Source organism: Agelaius phoeniceus, chromosome 2 (assembly GCF_051311805.1).
Source record: "Agelaius phoeniceus isolate bAgePho1 chromosome 2, bAgePho1.hap1, whole genome shotgun sequence".
NCBI classification, from domain to species: Eukaryota; Metazoa; Chordata; class Aves; order Passeriformes; family Icteridae; genus Agelaius; species Agelaius phoeniceus.
In genome coordinates, this window is record NC_135266.1 from 117,722,226 (window position 1) to 117,737,060 (window position 14,835).

General features: G+C 50.6%; 2 long non-coding RNA genes across 6 annotated transcripts in view; one reads left to right on the top strand and one right to left on the bottom strand.

The window, feature by feature from the left end:
• The window catches only part of LOC129117577 (uncharacterized), a 444,593-nt gene extending 432,021 nt beyond the window's left edge, over positions 1 to 12,572 (bottom strand). Inside the window, exons 1-5 of one of the 5 annotated variants that reach the window (XR_013181106.1) lie at positions 12,106 to 12,572; positions 11,104 to 11,263; positions 10,890 to 11,010; positions 9,305 to 9,379; positions 5,681 to 5,820 (exon numbers count right to left, since the gene is read on the bottom strand). This is a non-coding gene — a long non-coding RNA (uncharacterized LOC129117577). Of the gene's footprint in view, positions 1 to 5,680; positions 5,821 to 9,304; positions 9,380 to 10,889; positions 11,011 to 11,103 lie in introns of those variants that run through there. The other 4 variants (XR_013181103.1, XR_013181104.1, XR_013181102.1 and 1 more) reach the window with 4 other exon arrangements.
• On the top strand, positions 382 to 9,411 carry LOC143693428 (uncharacterized). Its single transcript, XR_013181107.1, has 6 exons — positions 382 to 522; positions 1,011 to 1,091; positions 3,099 to 3,253; positions 3,575 to 3,698; positions 6,435 to 6,463; positions 9,292 to 9,411. It is a non-coding gene; the product is annotated as an uncharacterized LOC143693428 (long non-coding RNA).
• Positions 12,573 to 14,835: the final 2,263 nt, after the last annotated feature.

The window sequence follows — 14,835 nt, forward strand, 5'->3', positions numbered from 1 at the left end:
GGCAGCGGGATGGGCGTCCCTGTGCCCGCCCCACGGTCCCAGAGAGAAAGTGCTCCTGTGGCCGAGGAACAGCGGGGAAACGGAACAGTCCCGAGGGAAACCGATGGAAAACCAAGTTTGGTTTGGGTTTGGACCTCACATTGCCCCCCTGGCCCCCACCTGATCCGGGTGCTTTGCCTTAGGGAACAGGAGACAGAAGGGGGAATGTGGGAAGAGATAATTTGTTACCCCAAAAGGGACGAGCTTATTTCTGTTTATTTCCCGAAACACCTGGCATGATTTGGGTCTCGGGAAGCACCTGGGAGCCTCCCTTTGAATCCTGGGTGGAGCCGTGGTTATAAAAGGAGGAAGGGACAGAGGGAGGGGGGTTCGCGGGGGGAAAGGAGCGGTGGTGCCTCGGGGATTTGCATCTGGAAGCGCCACCAGTTTCCTGAGGGGAGTCCTGGAAACAGAGCTCGGTGAGGAACGCGAATGCTGCAGCTGTGGTGCTGAGAGGGGACAGTCTGCAGGGAATGTCGTCCGGTGAGTCTCCTGATGCCCCCCCTGACGCTGTGCTGGCACCAAACCACCTCATTCCCATTTAAACTCTCTTGAAACGCGCCTAAATGACAAATTGGGCTGCAGAATGCACGTGGGAAGCTTCGTGTCCCCAAGGGAATGCCCCAGGCACGGGCAGCTTCTGACCTGCACGAACACCTCCTGCTCCCGCAGAAACCGCTGGCTCTGGGGCAAGAGTGCCAGGAAAGCGGCAGCTCCGGTGCCAGCCCAGTAAGGGATTTTCCTTGGGGCTCCCGGGGTCGGGAAGAAATGGGGTTCCTGCCCCTCTGGGAGAGCACGGAGCAGGATCAGAGCTGCAGCTGCGGCTTTTTCCTGCTCTCTGTCTCAAGGATGCCCTGGAGTGCTCCGGCTCAGGACAATCTGCGTGTGAGAGCTTCCCGTGCCTGTGTCAAACCCCTCTGGGACAGAATGTGCCCAAAAAGCTTCATTAACCCTTTCTCTCCTGCCGGCAGGGCAGCGTGTGGCCCCGGGGCATCCTCCCTGGAGCAGGGACACGGTGGGGAGGAGCCGCAGGGACTCAGCCATCAGAGCAGGTGAGGATCTCTGTCTGCTCGGCAATGGCTTCTGCTGGCTTTGATGTCACTGCCGCAGCGCTCCTCAGAGCCTGTGCCCTGCGGCAGCACTCACAGCCCCGTGCTGGCCGAGAGCAGCTCTGCTGAGGGACATGGATGGGCAGGAAATGTCCAGAGTTTGACAGAAGGCTCACACAGTGTGTGTCTGTATGGAGATTTTGAGATAAGAAATGCTGACTTAGAAATGCCACGGAATGGGACAGACATTGCTGAGAGAGAACTGGAGCTAGAAACAAGTTTTAAAGGGTGACTTTGTAAATAAGACTGGGTACTTTGGAGAGATAGAACTATGAAAGATGCATTGTAATAAGATTCAGGAGGGGTAGCTTTAGATGATTGGCTTTAAAGCATTTACAGCATGGTGTGACAAAAGCTGACAGGCCAAGAAACACTTGGAGTGTATTGGAATTAGGAAATAGTTGGCTTCTGATTGTGATGGTGTGAATTATAACATCTGTATTGTCTCACCCTTCACATGAGACTGAACATGGAATCAAAGTTTTTAAAGGCCCCTCAGCTGCCCCATCTGTGGGTCAGAAAGGAGCATAATCTGATAAATTGGTGCTTTGTGTGAGGAAGATTTAACAGATTCCTTCCAATCTTCTCTCGGGTTTTTGTGCCACAGGGATCTGGCCCCAGAGCCACACAGGGAGTCTGCTGCCTGGATAAATGTCAGTGAATTTGCCAAGGCTGACAGGAAAGCAAAACCATCCCGGGTTTGTCTGGCCAAAGAGGGAATGTGAAGGTGTCCGTGCTAGCAGGGCTGTGAGTGCTGAAACCATCCCGGGTTTGTCTGGCCAAAGAGGGAATGTGAAGGTGTCCATGCTAGCAGGGGGGTGAGTGCTGAAACCATCCCGGGTTTGTCTGGCCAAAGAGGGAATGTGAAGGTGTCCGTGCTAGCAGGGGGCTGAGTGCTGAAACCATCCCGGGTTTGTCTGGCCAAAGAGGGAATGTGAAGGTGTCCGTGCTAGCAGGGGGCTGAGTGCTGCCAGTTTTGGGCTGTGTGGTGCCTCTGGTCCCTCAGAGCAAGGAGGGAGCTGCAGCTGAGGGCAGTTCTGGCTCTCTCAGACTGCTGGGTGCACAGCTGGCAGTACTGCAGGAGCAGCTTTGCTCCTTCCTTCTGCCCATGCTGAGCAGGACACTGAGGTGATGCTGCACGGAGCCCTCTCTCTTGCAGTTGTTGTTTGGTTGGTTTGCTTGGTTTTTTCTGGTTTTCATGTATTTCTAAGTGGTGCAGAGAGGAGCAGTTGCTGGGTTACATGACTTCTGACTGGCCTGTCACAGAAATGGGCACATGTGCAGCCCCTGCTTCCTGGCAGCCCCAGGTGTGCAATCCTGAGTGAGCATTTCCAGCCCCAGCTGCCCCTGGCACAGCTTCTGACTGGTCAGCCACTCCAAAGAGCTCCCCTCCTTTCCTGACACATCCCTGAGGGGGACCTGAGTCCCCCTTTCCCTGCAGGAATTCCCTGCTCCTCTGGAGAGGGGGTGAAGCCAAAGCTCAGGGGCAAAGGACAACGACCAAGCCAGGGCCATTGTGTCCTTGATGCATCCAGGACAGCGTGTTTTCCTCGTTCCCAGCACTGATGAAGCTAAACAAGATTTATTTTGGACAGGATTGCCTGTTCCTTCACTTCTCCAGCTCTCCCCCATGCCTGCCTCTGCAGCTGTAGCTCACCTCCTGGCTGTGGCTGATAAAATGTTATTTTTTTAGCAGCAATCCATTCTTTTAAAGAGCACAAAGAGCGTACAACGCAGAAGAGACTTTGGGAAATGTATCCCAATCAGGGACTCTGTCTTCCTGCTTTTCCTGTAGTTCTCTTTCCTGTTTTCACCTGGGCTGGAAGGATGGCCATGGCCTGTGTTTATCATGTGAAAGTGGTGTTAGTGAATTTGTCCAGAAGTTCTGATTTTAGACACTCCTTTTCTGACAGTAAACATTTCCATTTTGCCTTTCCCCTGTTGTTTCAGGTGCCGCCCAGGATGTCTGTGCTCTGTGCTCCCCAGAGGGAAGGGCAGCCTCTGCCTGGCCTGCACAGCCCAGCTGGATGTGACAGGATGGTGTGGCCTGGCAAGGCAGGAACAGCTGGCTGTGTTCTGGAGTGCCTTGGAACCTTCCCTGGCAGGTTCTGGAGGGGTTTCTCTTTGGGATCTCTTGTGATACACCAGCCCTTTGTACAAAGTCCAGTGTAAAGGACTGACAAGTGAGATGTGAGATGAAAATGGTTCTACTAGAATTAGGCAAAGAATGCAATAAGAAAAATGAGTTTCATTTTAATGTCTGAAATAGTTAGGAATGAAAATGCTGGAGAAGGGCACTTTTATGTTTGAATTGGTGTCACCTCTCATGGATAAAACCCCATAGTGAGCAATCAGAGCAGAAGTGTGAAAACTGGATCCTTGGACTTCCACACTGGACTTAATTTTCTTTTCCTCCTCTCTTTCAGGACAGGAAAAGTCACCAAACTCCTCCCATCTTTGCCCAAATCTTCGGTGTTTGAGCAGCCAAAGCCAAGAGGCCTCAGCAGCAGGGTCTGCACTGGAGGGCTCTGGTCCTGCCCAGGCTGTGGGGTGAGTCAGAGGGACACAGGGCTCCCCTTTTCCTCTCTGCTGGCATTTGCTGCCTGGGAATGCCATTGCTGCCAGCCCAGCCCTGTGACCGTGCTCACGGGGGCCTGAGGGTGAGGGACGGGACGAGGAGCTGGCTCCATCTTTCACAAGGCTGATCTGTTATTTTATGGTGTATATTACATTAAAACTACACTAAGAACATAGAAGAAAGGATTTCATCAGAAGGCTGGCTAAGAATAGAAAAAGAAGGAATGATAACAAAGGCTTGGGCTTGGACAGAGAGTCTGAGCCAGCTGGCTGTGATTGGCCATTAATCAGAAACAACCCCATGAGCCCAATCCCAGATGCACCTGCTGCATCCCACAGCAGCAGAAAACCATTGCTGACATTTTGTTCCTGAGGCCCCTCAGCTTCTCAGGAGGAAAAATCCCAAGGAAAGGATTTTCCATAAAAGATGTCTGTGACATAGCCCCAGCCCTGTCTGCTGGAGGAGACACAGAGACAGCCCTGCCCAGAGCCACCACTGTCAGCAACCAAGGGATGGGACTGGCTCTGGGTGAGAAGGATTCATTGCTCAGGTACAGATCAGCCCCAGGGGCTGGCTCTGGGTGAGAAGGATTCATTGCTCAGGTACAGATCAGCCCCAGGGGCTGGCTCTGGGTGAGAAGGGTTCATTGCTCAGGTACAGATCAGCCCCAGGGACTGGCTCTGGGTGAGAAGGATTCATTGCTCAGGTACAGATCAGCCCCAGGGGCTGGCTCTGGGTCATGAGGATTCATTGCTCAGGTACAGATCAGCCTCAGGGGCTGGCTCTGGGGCAGGAAGGATTCATTGCTCAGGTACAGATCAGCCCCAGGGGCTGGCTCTGGGTGAGAAGGATTCATTGCTCAGGTACAGATCAGCCCCAGGGGCTGGCTCTGGGGCAGGAAGGATTCATTGCTCAGGTACAGATCAGCCTCAGGGGCTGGCTCTGGGTGAGAAGGATTCATTGCTCAGGTACAGATCAGCCCCAGGGGCTGGCTCTGGGGCAGGAAGGATTCATTGCTCAGGTACAGATCAGCCCCAGGGGCTGGCTCTGGGGCAGGAAGGATTCATTGCTCAGGTACAGATCAGCCCCAGGGGCTGGCTCTGGGGCAGGAAGGATTCATTGCTCAGGTACAGATCAGCCCCAGGGGCAGGAAGGATTCATTGCTCAGGTACAGATCAGCCCCAGGGGCTGGCTCTGGGGCAGGAAGGATTCATTGCTCAGGTACAGATCAGCCTCAGGGGCTGGCTCTGGGTGAGAAGGATTCATTGCTCAGGTACAGATCAGCCCCAGGGGCTGGCTCTGGGTGAGAAGGATTCATTGCTCAGGTACAGATCAGCCCCAGGGGCTGGCTCTGGGGCAGGAAGGATTCATTGCTCAGGTACAGATCAGCCCCAGGGGCAGGAAGGATTCATTGCTCAGGTACAGATCAGCCCCAGGGGCTGGCTCTGGGGCAGGAAGGATTCATTGCTCAGGTACAGATCAGCCTCAGGGGCTGGCTCTGGGTGAGAAGGATTCATTGCTCAGGTACAGATCAGCCCCAGGGGCAGGAAGGATTCATTGCTCAGGTACAGATCAGCCCCAGGGGCTGGCTCTGGGGCAGGAAGGATTCATTGCTCAGGTACAGATCAGCCCCAGAGCCCAGCACACTTTACAGGGGTCAGCAGTTTGCAGTTTGCTACAGTTCAAGAGCAGTCCCAGTTCTTTGTCACAAGGCAATGTGTCACTTTCTAACCCACAGACAGCTGCCACAGGGTGATTTTGCTTTTCTAACCCATCACTTTTATTTAATTCTGCTGCACCGTGGGCACTTCTGTCCAATGGCTTCTCCCTTGCCCACAGGTGCTTCTGTAATGATTCTGAACTCTTGGTTTGCTCTGCACAACCCCAGCCTCACATCATAAACCCTTCACCACCTCACCTTTACAGCTTCTCACTTACAACCATAGACACATCATTATTTTATGGATTATTTTTCTGCTAATGCCTCTGTGTTGCATTTTTACATCAATCCAAGCTTCTTCCCACCTGCAGATCCAATCTTTTGGTGTCCCTGGAAGTTTCTGGTTTTCCAATTCCCACATCTCCCCTCTCTCTCTGTATTAAGAAATTTTTTATTAATAGATTTGTTAAGCATTGGTTGCATATATTAATGTAAATAAGGTGCTGTTATTACTATTAGTAGTAGTATTAAAATAATTAAAATGTATTTAAAATATAAATTTTTGTTGTAGTTGTTAATTATGGTGTTAAATTTTATTTATTAAATTTTTAGTTAGGTATTCTTATTTTTGATATTTTTCAAAGTTGTATATTTTTATAAATAGATTTTGAGTTATTAAATAAATGTATAGAATATATTTCATTAAAATTTTTATATTTATGTTTGTGTGTTAATAAAAGAAAATTCATTGTTGTTTTGTTTTGTAAAACCGCATGTTTAATACTTTTGCTATCTGTTAAAAAGTTATTTCATGTAAAGGATGTGGTGTTAGATTGCTTATTTAGATAATATTTTAATTTATTTCATCGTTTTAGTGTTGCTGAAGTAATAGGTGGCATAAAAAGTGATGTGTTTTTTTTTTTAAGTTTCAAGGTTTTAAATTATTTTTGCATTTTGATTAGTATTGATGAATAAATGATTGTTCATGTTATATATTGGTAATTATTTTTATATTAAGAGTTAATAATGCACTTGTTTTCCATTATAGGTATTATTTGTAATTGGTGTATTGATTAGGTAAGTAAAGAATGAATTTTTTTGAGTAGTGATATATAAATACAAAGTATTTAAACTTGAAGCTTTAAAGTTATTTAAATGTTTGGGTTAGGTTGGTTAATTGGTAAAGTTGTATAATTAAAAGTAAATAAACTAAATAGAGGCATAATATTTGATTGAATTTTATATTTTTAAGTTATTATTTAATAAGAATTTTATACTATTGATTTTTATATTTATAAAGAAACCTAAAGTTGATAGTTTTTGGTGGGTGTAATACAAGATGTTAGGTGTAGGTTGGAATTTTTGTGTAATTTACATTTGTATTTTACATTGTGTAATTGACATTGTTTTTTTAGTGGTGGAGTGGTCAGTGTGGGTTTTGTGTGATGTGGTTTTGTGTTTTTTATTGAAATTTACCTGGGTTTTTGTACTTGTTGAGATGTAAGTAAACTTTATGTTTTCATATGAGAAATAAACTATCGATACATTTTGGTTTGTAAAATTGCTTAGAGATTTGTGAGATACTTATTTAAGTTGTTATTATTATAATTTTATTTTAAGTATGAAGAAATATTAGATTAAAATAATGTATGCAGTAAAGAAAAAATTAAATCAATTAGGAATTATTTAGATTATATATATAATTAGTAACATGTGAAATGATATATTTATTAAGTATTAAAATACTGTACATTATTTTAGAGTTTGTAACAGTTGATAAATTTTTAATTAGCGGAAGGTTACATAATTGTTAAAATAGGTTTAGTTGTTATATTGAAAAAGTTAAATTGTTAAAGTTAAAATTATTTGAATTTTATTTTTGATGTAGCAAATATTTGGGTTTGTTGTTAATTATTTTATTTAGATAGAGCTAGGGTTTGATTATAGTTTAAATTTTAATTGGTGGGTGTTAATACATTTTTATATAATGTTTTTTAAAATGGTAATTATGAGTAAAAATTTTAGGATTAAAGGTTAATTAAATTATTTAATAATTGGGGTTTTTAAAGCATTTTTAGAATGGAGATATTTTGAATATAGTAACCTTATTTTTTAAAGATTTGAAAGTGGTTATAGACAGGATTGTCAGTTTGGATTTGGATATTGAGAGTGTGAGGGTGGAGGAAATGTAGGAGACATTGATCACTTGGTATGGAACTTGGAAAAATAAATTAATGTTGTAGTTGGATTTTTCATTGAAGGGTTTTTGTAATAATAACTGAGGAAAGTTATAAGATTAACAGTTTGGAGTTTGGATTAATAGGTTCACTAAACTTTAATTTTTTGAACTTCAAAAAATATTTAAAATTATGAGATAACATTAGGTTAACTTATAGAGTTAGTGTAGAGATTAGTCAGGGAGTTAACTTGGTTTGAGAGAGGTACAAGTGGTTAGAAAATAAAAAAGTCGGATTTTGAAATTCTGTGTGGTTTTGGTAATTATATACAGAGATGGTAAAGTATGTGAAAGTCTGTTGTGAATATTATAATAATATTTTATAAATAATGTTTATTATAAAATTAATAATTTTCTATAATTAGTATATTAGTAGTAAGTGTACAGAGGAGTTAAGGTAACTTTTTAAAAAATATTTATATATGAGAGAAATAGAATAAAAATCTTAAAATAGTATGATATTATTAGCAATTGCTATTTTTTGGTGTTATTTATAAAAGATAAAAACTAGAGATTGTAATGAAGAATAGAATTTTTTATGAAATGGATGATGTAATAAACTGTATTTTTTTTACTTATGAGTAGGTATTTGTTAGAGTTTAATTTTAGTTGTTTTAATTGGAGTTGTTTTACTTTTTTAAGAAAATTAACTATATACTTTGTAGTTTAGATAAATGATTTTCAATAAAATTTAGGATAAGTTTCATTAAATAACATTTAAATTTAGTAATAATTAATTCTGATAGTAAGGAATAATAAGCCTAACTTGAATAGAACATTACAGTGATAAAATGAAATTTAAGACTATTTAGACTTAAATGTAGTGAAATTTAATTTTGTTTGATTTTATTAATACTTGAGTTATTGAAGGTTGTTATTTATAAATACTGAAGTTTTTGAAGTGTTTTGGAGAAACTTTAAATTGTTGGGTTACTATTACTACCTACATCTTTACATGGTGGTTTTATTTATTGGCAGCTGTTTCTTGGTAAAAGATTTTCATTGATGTTCTGTTTAGCAGGGTACTAATTTGTATAGTGGGGGTTTTTTGTATTTAGGATATTGATTAGATTGTTCTATATTTTTGTGGGCTTTGAGTAATATTTACTTATAGGTTCAGGTTTTTGATATTTGAAGAATTTTTTATGGTTTTCATTACTTTTTAAAGGGTTTTTGATTTAGAATTTGAAGAGTATTTGGTAGAAATAAATTTGGGGTTTTTTTGGATATGGTTGAGTTGTATTTTTAATGTTAATAAGGTCCACTTTTGGTACATTAGTTTGATTTTTTTGTTTGGTTATGGGGAGGGACTCTTGTGTAAGCCTGAGACTGGAATTAGAACTTTTTGTCTAATGTTTTATGAGTCTGTTAAGGAGGAGGTGTTATTTTAAGTTTTATAAAACATACTGAGAATAAGTTAAAATCATGGAAGAAACATTTTGGTAATTAAAGAGTGTTGTGTTTAAAGAGTTATAAATCTTTTTTAATAACTTGAAATCAGGTGAGCTCAATCTACTTTTTCTGCCCCCACGAATGGCATGTCCTGTGCCCACTGCTCATCATTCACTCAACCAAAATCAAGAGCGAATGTTGGCTGGGCTCTAAGAACCTGAAATAACTTAGAAGCCAAATAAATCACATTTTTCTGCCGTGTTTTTTTTTCTTTCAGATGCTGGACTTACCTCTGTGGACGTGCGCTGAGCCCTCGCTGCAGGAACCTGTCGGGCCTCAGTGGCTGTGAGTTCCTGTTCTTCTCACTGGGGAATGGAATTAATTAATTAATAGCAGAATTAATTAAATTAATGAACCTTTCCCCTTTTGTGCCCCGCTGTGTGGGACAAGGCAGAGAGAGCGAGCAGAGGAGCAGCTGGGGCTGGAGAGGGGCAGGAGAAAGGCAGAGGGGCCTCCCTGGTGTCACCTGTGGGGAACAGGAGGGGCACTGGGAGGGCAAGGGCAGGTGAGGAGAGGACAGTTTGGGGCAAAACCCGAGCTCACCTGCAGGGAAATGAGTAAGGGATATTCTGGAGGGAAAAGATGAGGTGAGGAGTTCACCCAGCTCGGCCCAAGTGGGACCAGAGGTGAAGGCCAATCCAAAGCCAGCCCTGTTCAACCTCTGAGTCCCAGAATAAACCCTACAAACTGCCCATTGAGGGACTAAAAATACATAAAAACAGAACCAGGAGCAAACCAGAAGGTTCCTGGGAATCCCATTACAGTGTTGTCATAGCCTTTTTAACAGGTTTTTTATTCCAACACTGCATTTCCCTGTTGGGAACGTTCACTCTGTGGGCTGTGGGGTTTTTGGGTCGGAACCCCCTCACGGCGGCCCTGACCCTGCCCAGGAGCTGGGAGGGAAAGCAGGGTCAGGGCTCCTGGCAGGGACAGGTGTTTGGTGTTTCCCCCAGAGCAGACCCAGCGGCTGCCCCCAGCCTGGCCAGGAGGGATCTGCTCTGGCTCCGGGCTCCTGCAGGGCAGGAATGTTCCCAGCCGATCCAGCCGCCATTGCAGCGGCCTCATCTCCCGGCGGCGCTGCCCCATCCCCGCTCCCAGCTCCCGCCCATCCTGAGGGGAATTTGTCCCACCAGCAGCAGGGGAACCACACGAGCTGCCACCCTCGGACTGGGATTGTCCCTCTGGGGAACGCTGGCTGCTGGGATTTAGATTATTCCATGTATTTGGCTGCTGAAATTTCCCAGCCCAGGGGTTCTAGCTGACAGGGCAGCACAAAGATTGTTCTCTATGTGGTGCCTGGATTTGGGGGTTGGTATCAGCTTTACTAGTTCAGATGAATTGTACCCACAGCCCCACATTCCCTGATGAATTCCTGCTGGAATAACCTGAGAGCAGCTCATGGAGAGTGGAAATTCCCATACAAGGGTACCACTTTTACACCAGCTGTGTCAGGAGCCAGCAGAGGTTCCAGGGAAGCTGAGTGGGATCAGGACAAGGACAGGTCTATATTCTACAGAACTTGCTATTTAAAACCCTCATCCCCCAGCTCCACTGATGTCCCTGGGGTCACTTGACAGAGTTCCCTGGAACCCAGATGATTTCACCCCCCCTCCCCCGGAGCTCAAGCTCCAGTTGATATTTGAAAGCAGGACAAGGTGGTGGCTGGATGCACTCCCAGCCTGTGCTGAGGCAGCACACCTCTCCCTGCAGAAGCCCAGCTCCCTTCAGAGCCTCAGCAGAAGCCTTCTGCGTGTTTTTTCCCCTCAGGAAAGGGATGTACATCCCTGCCTTCAGCACATCTCCAGTGGGACCCACCTGTGAAAGTTTTCCACCACTTCTGCACTTCCAGCTGGCTCCCTGGAAAGTTCCAAACTTCATCCTGCTCAAACCTCTGATTTTAAGGCATCTCCAAGGTATATTGCTTGGGATTCAATATCTGTGAGGGAAGATGGCCCTGGCTTTAATGCTGTGAGGGACGATGGCCTCAGGCTGGAAAGGAGGGAAGGGACTTGGGGTAGTCAGGACATACCTGGCAGCTGTGTGGGAGCTCTGGGAGATCGGAAATGGGAACTGCTGTCTGAGGCCCCCTACAAACGGCCCGTGCCTCCATCCCAGGCAATGCTAGCTGCTCCTTGGGGTCCTTCTGGGCTGTCGGTGGCATCTGTCCGGGCTGAGGTGTCTCCACCTGCCTGTTCAGAGTAGCCCCTGGCTGAGGGGCCACAGGCAGCGCTTTAGCCGTGTCTGTGCCAGCGCTGTCCTGGTACCCCATTGTCCATGCCGGGACGTGTGTTTGGCACGCTGCAGGCACAGCTCCTCCTGCAGATCCCAAGGCGTGAGGGCTGCCAGTCCTTCGGGGGCTTCTGGCCTCCTCCGGGCCCACACCGGGCACAGTGCAGCAGGAGCAGCGGCCTCAGCGCTACAGCCCCGGTCGTTTGGTGGGGATTCCCCAGGGATGCAGAGACGGAGAAGGAGAATGTGGGCGCTCTGGCTCTCACAGGGGATGGCGGTGTCCCGGTACAGAGGAGCGCGGTGGCCGCGGTGCCGCCGGGGCCGGGGGGGGGGGGGCGGGCTCGGTGTCCCCGCGGGGGCTGAGGGGCAGCGCCGTGTCCGCCAGGGGGCGCCCTACAGGGCAGGCGGCGGCGCTGAGGGAGTGGCGGGGCCAATGGGGTCCCGGGGCTGCCACAGGCAATTCCCCTGCCCTACCCGTTTCCAGCCGCAATCCAGGGGCTACACCAGGGAAGCGCCGTCTTCCTGGCGGCCCAGCACCATCGTAGCCTAGGCTCCCCACTGCCCGGAGCCCCGGAGGGACCCCAGCCCCGCGCCGGCCGGAGCAGGAGCGGCAGCGCCGGGCTCGGTCCCAGCGCCCATCCCGGAGCGGCTCTTCCCACCTGCTGCGATGCCGATCCGATCCCAGCCCCAATCCCGCCTCGATCATCCAGCCCCAGCACCCACACCCTGCCCGCCTCACACAACAGACACCGGCAGGACCAGGACTCAAATCCCCGGTCCCAGACCCCGATCCCGGTCTTACCAGAGCACCTCGAGCTCCACACAGCACCAGTAACAGCCCCGATCCGGATCTCCTCGCAGCGCTCCGACCGACACTGCCGCAGCATTCCGAGACGAGCAGACCCCGAAGAAAGCAGGACAGGCGCGGATCCGCCGAGTTTTATGGGCGGGAGGGGGGCGGGGGGGAGGCGGAGCCCCGGGGGCGGGGCCGGCACAGGTGTGAGGGGCGGGGCCTGCACAGGTGTGAGGGGCGGGGCCTGCACAGGTGTGAGGGACCCCAGTGCGGCTGCGCGGGGCGGGGCCTTGAGGGATTTAAGGCGCGGGGAGGGCCCAGCGGAGCCATTTGCTCCTCGGCGTTCGGTGAGGGAGGTTGCTGCCGGCCGGGGCCCTATATCTCTGTTTCTTTATATTTTCTTTTGCAATTCTTTTGTTTTGTATCTCTATTTCTCTATACCTCTTCTATTTACCCTCCCTTCCTCCCCTCCCCCACCCCCTACACCCACCCCCCCCCAAACCCCCCCCCTCCCTCTCCCCCCTAGCCCTCCCCTCCCTCCCCCCCTACGGCCGCCCCCCGCCCCCTCCTCCCATCCCACCTCTCTATTCCCTTATTCAGCCCTACCTTACCCTACCCTATCTCTCCATCCTTCCTCTCTCCCTTCTCTCCCCACCCTGCCTTTCCCCCTGCCCCCCTGCACACCCCGACCTCTCCCCACCTTCCCCTCACGTGCCCCTCCGCTCCCCTATTCTCGTTCTCCATTCCCCGCTCTCCTTCTTTCCTTACAGCCGCGGGGCTCGGGGTGCCGGGCAATAATAAAGCCCAGAGGGCCGGAGCCCGGCGCCCCCGCCCTCGCTGGGGTCCCCACACGGGGCCGGAGCCGCTCTGCGGGTCCGCCCCATTCCAGTCCAATACACCGGCCCACACCGCCGGGGCTCCGGCTGTCCCTACATCACACTGGGGGGGTGGGGGGTGCGGGTTACAGCGGCCCCCTCATTAGGAGGGGGGTCCCGGGGGGGAGGGGGGGTGGGTTAGGAAGGGCCCCCTCATTAGGAGGGGGTCCTTGGGGAGGGGGGGTGGGTTAGGAAGGGCCCCCTCATTAGGAGGGGGTCCTTGGGGAGGGGGGGTTAGGAAGGGCCCCCTCCGGAGGAGGGGGTCCCGGGGGGGGCGGGGCGGGCCCCCTCCGGAGGAGGGGGTCCGGGGGAGGGGGTGGGGCTGAGGGGGGGGGCATTCCCCCCTCCTGGCCCCGCCCCACTCCCCCGGGCCCCCTCCTCCGGACGGGGTCCCGGCCCGGCCCCCTCCCGGGGACCCCCTCCTCCGGACCGGGGCCCGGGGGGGAGGGAGGGGGCCCGGACGGGAGGGTTGTTCGTGTGTGCGTGGTTTTTTTTTTTTACGCGTGTGTTTTTCTGTCACGGCGCAGAGTGACGTGCCCCCCTCTGCTTCCCCCCCCCACCCCACCCGCCCCCCCTCCCTCCCCCCGGGCCCCGGTCCGGAGGAGGGGGTCCCCGGGAGGGGGCCGGGCCGGGACCCCGTCCGGAGGAGGGGGCCCGGGGAAGGGGGGCGGGGCCTGGAGGGGGGAATGCCCCCCTCCGCCCCGCCCCCCTCCCCGGACCCCCTCCTCCGGAGGGGGCCCGCCCCGCCCCCCCCCGGGACCCCCCCCTCCGGAGGGGGCCCTTCCTAACCCCCCCTCCCCAAGGACCCCCTCCTAATGAGGGGGCCCTTCCTAACCCCCCCCCCCTCCCAAGGACCCCCTCCTAATGAAGGGGCCCTTCCTAACCCCCCCCCCCCTTCCCAAGGACCCCCTCCTAATGAGGGGGCCCTTCCTAACCCCCCCCTCTCCCAAGGACCCCCTCCGAATGAGGGGGCCCTTCCTAACCCACCCCCCCTCCCCCCCAGCAAGGACCCCCTCCTAATGAGGGGGCCCCCCACCCCGGGACCCCCTCCAAACAAGGGGGTCCCCAAACCCGACCCCGCACCACCCCCGGGACCCCGTCCAAAGGAGGGGGCCCCGTGTGATGGGGGAAGCGGAGCCCCGGCCGTGTCCCCTGCGTTCACAACCATGGAACTGCATGGGGACACCACCGGGGACTCCAGTGGGACCGGGGGCGCCGGACTCCGGCCCTCTGGGCTTTATTATTGTCCGGCACCCCCAGCCCCGCGGCTGAGAGGAAAGAAGGAACGGGGAAAACGGGAGGAGAGGAGGGAAGCAGGGAGGAAAGCGAAAGGGGAAGGGAAAGGCTGGGAGGGGGGCAGAGGGACAGTGGACAGAGAAGGGAGAGAGGGGGAATAGAAGGGAGTAGCGGAGTAGGGACAGGACAGGAAAGAGGAGAGCGGGTTAGGGTCAGGTTTAGGGGAAGAGGAGGGGAGGGTCTGGGGGACAAAGAAGAAGAATACGGGGAGGAGAAGGAAGAGTAGAGGAGAGGATAGGAGGGGAGGCCGAAAGGGGAGGAGAAAGAAAGGGGGAAGAAAGAGAAGGGGAATACAGGGAGGAAAAGGAAGGGTAGAGGGGGAGACAGGAGGGGAGGCCGAACGAGGAGGGAAAGGAGTCGGCTTTGAGGAGGAGAGAAAAGGGGGGAGAGAGAAAAGCAGAGAAAGAAGGGGAATACAAGCAGGAGAAAGGAAAGGTAGAGGGGGGAACAGGAGGGGAGAAGAAGCTGCGGAGCGGAGACAGGAGCCACCCGTCCGCAGCGTGCTCAGAGTGAGCAAATGGCGGCCAAGGCGATTTCCGGCTTGTAAATAAGCTCGGCCCCGCCCCGC